Genomic DNA, 4,771 nt, shown 5'->3' on the forward strand with positions numbered 1-4,771 from the left:
CGTCACTTCGAAGTATCCACTGCTGGGGAAATCCTGCAGGCAGAAGACGTCCGTCGCTTGAAATCCGCAGCAATCGAAGAGAATTTTCTTGATGAAGAAGGTGCGATCGACCGGTGCATCTCCTTCCTTGTCCGTCACGAACACCCGAACTGTGTTGCGCACTCCCTGGCCCGAAGCTCGAAAATTGGTTATAGCCATTTTACTCAAAGCTTCCCCATAATCACGCTTCGGTTAAACCTCATTAGCTACGATATTGCCACTGCGCAAAACTCAAATCCCCTACTATTACTGCTCTATTGTTCTTGCACTTCTCAGAGATTTGCCTACATATCTGCTGTTCTATCTCCCACTGACTGTTTGGGGGTCCATAGTACACTCAGTGTACTATGATTGCCACTTTTTTTGTTCCTTAGCTCGATCCATATAGTCTCATCTGATAAACCTTACAACATATCATCCCTCCTCACAGCTGTAATAGTTTCTTTGGCCAAAATTGCCACTCCCCCTCCTTTCTTATCCCCCTCCCTATCGCGTCTGAAAACCCTGTAAACAGGAACATTGAGCTGCTATTCCTGTCCCTCCTTCAGCCATGTTTCTGTAATAGCTATGATATCATACTGCCATGTGTCTCTCCGTGCCTTCAGCTCATCTGCTTTATTTGCTCTACTCCTTGCATTAAAATAGATACCCTTGAGCACTGCCAAACTTTTTTTTTTTAATTTTCTAACCTTTGTTTCCTCTGTCTTCCAGACATTAATTTTCTGCCTTCCATTTTCATTTCAGCTTTTGTCCCATCTGAGTCTACCCTCAGGTCCCCATCCCCCTGCCAAACTAGTTTAAACCCTCTCCAACAGCACTGACAAAATGTCCCGCAAGGAACTCAGTCCCAGCTCTGTTCAGGTGCAACCCATCCGATCTGTCCCAAGAATCTGAAGCCCTCCCTCCTGCACCATCTTTCCAGCCACACATTCATCTGTGTTACCCTTCTATTCCTGTACTCATTTGCACGTGGCACTGGGAATAATCTGGAGATTACTACTTTTGATGGCAAGTTTGCTGATTTCTTACCGAGCTGCCTAAGTTCTGACTGCAGGACAACATCCTTCTTTCTAACTATGTCGATGGGTCCAATGTGGACCACAACTGCTGGCTGTTCATCCTTCCCCTTCAGGATGCTCTGTAGATGCTCAATGACATCCTTGACCCTGGCACCAGGAAGGCAACACTCCATTCCTGGATTCACATCTGCGGCCACAGGAATGCCTCATTTTTCCTTGACTATTGAGTCGCCTATCACGATGGCTTTTCCAGTCTTCCCTGTACTCCCCTTTACAGCTGAGCCACCCATGGTGCCATGGACTTGGTTCTGACTGCTCTCCCCAGGGAAGCATCATTGTCCTCCATATTCAGAACTGAATACCAGTTGGAGAGTGAGATGCACTCAGTGTCCTGCAGTACCTGCCTGATTCTTTTTGACTGCTTGGTGGTCACCCATTCCCTCTCTCCCTGCTTACTGTTAAGCTGTGGGGTGACTACATCTATGAACATGCTATCCATGCAGCTCTCATCCTTTCAAGTGAACCGCAGTGTCGCCAGCTGCTGCATAAGTTCCAAAACCCAGAGCTCAAGCTGCCGCAATTGACCACACTTCCTGCACAAATGGTTCTCCAGGATACGGGAAGGATCCTGGAGCTCCCACATAGCACAGGAGGTGCACTCTCGAAGCTGAAGCACCCCTACCATTCATTTATTTATTAGTTGACCCTTTGCTACTGCTTAAAAAAAACCTTACCAATACTACAACACCTTAGAATTATTAATAAAACCTTACCAGTACTGATAAATCCTACTAAAAATCAATACAGTTCACCAGTTAAAATAAACCTTACTCAAAAAATAATACTCAGCTACTCACTTGTTCATTATTATGAATATTGAATTTATACTGTTTTTTTTTTAGTCTGCCAGAGTTGAGACGCTATAACCCAACTATTTATGCACCCACCCGAACGGTGGTGTATTAACTATTTATTGATAATCCCTAACAGCAGTTACTCACAACCAATCACCTTGCAGCTTTCCTGTTATGTCACAGTTCACTTTGTTTTCAAACTCCGGTGGCCTGGGCTCCTGTCTGCTCCACTCACGCTGCTTCCTGCTGTCTGAGTGATCTCTCTGTCTCTCTCTCTCTATTTTATAGCTGTACATTGTGAGTTGTGGATTGGTATTCAATATTTAGCTCTGTGAAAACGATTGTGAATGAAAAGTTAACTTTCAATCTTATGCATGGGCTGCTATGCAAGCTCCAAGTCCTTCACTTTGTAGTAATGGAATTGATACTTTATCTTTCAGTCTTAATCTTTGTGGGACTTTTTGACTGCTATGTAATGTGTAGCTCGGTCTAACATCTGACGTACATTATTGAGATTCGTAGGATCATAGGAAATAGGGGCAGGAGGCCAATCGGCCCATCGCACCTGCTCCGCCATTCAAACAGATCGTGGCTGATCAACTACCTCTACACTATTTTTCCCCACTATCTCCGTATCCCTTGACATAACTAGCCACATAACTAGGGAGGTAGAGAGGGCGTTAAACGGAATAGTAGGGGCAAGGGATCAACTTTGGGAAGACAATGGTAAATCAAAGAGTAGAGACAAGGCAAGAGAGAATGGTATGAATATTGGAAATGATAAACAGACTGTGACAGGAAGGACAGAGCATACAAATCTAAGAGTAAATCAACAGATAAGGCTACAGGTCACAAAAACAATAAAAGGACACAACTAAAGGCTCCGCATCCGAATGCATGTACCATTCGAAACAAAACAAAACAGATGAACTGAGAGCGCAAATAGAAATAAATCAGTATGATCTGTTAGCCATTACAGAGACATGGCAGCAGGACAACATAGATTAGGACCTGAATATTGAAGGGTACATGGCATTTAGGAAGGATAGGAAGCTAGGAAAAGATGGAGGGGTAGCTCTGTTAATTAATGATGCTATTAGCGCAATAGAGAGGGATGACCTAAGTTGAGGATACCAGGATGTAGAAGTAACGCAGTTTGGGTAGAAATGAGAAATCATAAAAGGCAAGAAATCACTTTTGGAAGTGGGGTACAGGCCACCTAACATTAACCACACTGTAGGACAGGGTATAAAGGAAAAAAATAATGGCAGCTTGTCAGAAAGGTACAGTAATAATTATGGGGGATTTTAACCTACAGACAGACTGGAAAAATCGGATGGGCAGAGGTAGCTTCGATGAGGAGTACACAGAATGTTTTTGGGATAATTTCTTGGAACAATACATTCTGGAGCCAACCAGAGAGCAGGCTATACTAGACCTGGCATTGTGCAATGTGATAGGATTAATTAATGACCTCATAGATAAGGCACCCCCAGGTAGCAGCGATCAGAATATGAATGAATTTTACATTCAGTTTGAGGGAGGGAAGAGTGGGTCCAAGACCAGTATTTTAAACTTAAATAGGGCAATTATGAGAGCATGAAAGCAGAGCTAGCTAAAGTGAACTGGCATATCAGGTTAAGGGATAAGTCAATTGAGATGCAGTGACAGACGTTAAAGGGGATATTTCAGAATGCACAGAAAAGATACATTTCAACGAGAAAGAAAAATTCTGAAGGTGGGACCCACCAACCATATTTAACTAAAACAGTTAAATATAGTATCAAACTTAAAGAAAAAGCTTACAATTACACAAAGATGGGAGACAGGTCAGAAGATTGCCGTTTTTTATATACTGTTCAAAGAATGACTAAAAGGTTGATAAGGAAGGTTAAATTAGAGGACAAGAGAAAGCTAGCTCGAAATATAAAGACAGATAGTAAGAGTTTCTATAGATATTTTAAAAAGAGTTAATAAAGTGAATGTTGGTCCTATAAAAAGTGAGTCTGGGGAATTAATCATGGATAAGGAGATGGCAGATAAATTGAACAGATATTTTGCATCGATCTTCACTATTGAAGATACAAATAACATCCCAGTATTAGCCGTAAGTCAGAAATGGAAGGGAGAGAGGAAATCAAGAAAATTACAATCACCAGGCAAGTGATATTGAACAAATTGTAGGAGATGTGGGCTGACAAGTCCCCGGGTCCTGATGGACTTCATCCAAGGGTCTTAAAAGAAATGGCTACTGAGATAGTTGATGCGTTAGTTTTAATTTTCCAAAATACCCTAGATTCGGGGAAAGTTCTGTTAGATTGGAAAATAGTGAATATAACTCCCTTATTCAAAAAGGGAAGGAGACAGAAAGCAGGAAACTGCAGGCCAGTTAGCTCAACATCTCTCTTAGGGAAAATGTTAGAAGCTATTAAAGACATTTAAAGGGCATTTAGAAAAATTGAAGGTAATCAGGCAGAGTCAATATGGTTTTGTGAAAGGGAAATCATGTTTTACCAATTTATTGGAGTTCTTTGTGGGAGTTACATGTGCCGTGGATAAAGGGGAAGCAATGGATGTATTGCACTTAGATTCCAGAAGGCATTTGATAAGGTGCCACATCAAAGGTTATTACAGAAAATAAAAGCTCATGGTGCAGGGGGTAACATATTGGCATGGACAGAAGATTGGCTAGCTAACAGGAAACAGAGTAGGCATAAGAATGGGTCATTTTCTGGTTGGCAAGGTGTAACGAGTGGTGTGCCACAGGGATCTGTGATGGGGCCTCAACATTTTACAATTAATAGAAATGACTTTGATGAAGGGACTGAAGGAATGGTTGCTAAATTTGCTGAAGACAAA

The 4,771-nt window shown here is 42.0% G+C and overlaps 1 pseudogene; it reads right to left on the reverse strand.

Moving 5' to 3' along the window:
* Positions 1-214: 214 nt before the first annotated feature.
* Positions 215-271, reverse strand: LOC137365040 (U4 spliceosomal RNA; annotated as a pseudogene).
* Positions 272-4,771: the final 4,500 nt, after the last annotated feature.

This window comes from Heterodontus francisci, unplaced genomic scaffold (genome assembly GCF_036365525.1).
Source record: "Heterodontus francisci isolate sHetFra1 unplaced genomic scaffold, sHetFra1.hap1 HAP1_SCAFFOLD_43, whole genome shotgun sequence".
Lineage (NCBI taxonomy): Eukaryota > Metazoa > Chordata > Chondrichthyes > Heterodontiformes > Heterodontidae > Heterodontus > Heterodontus francisci.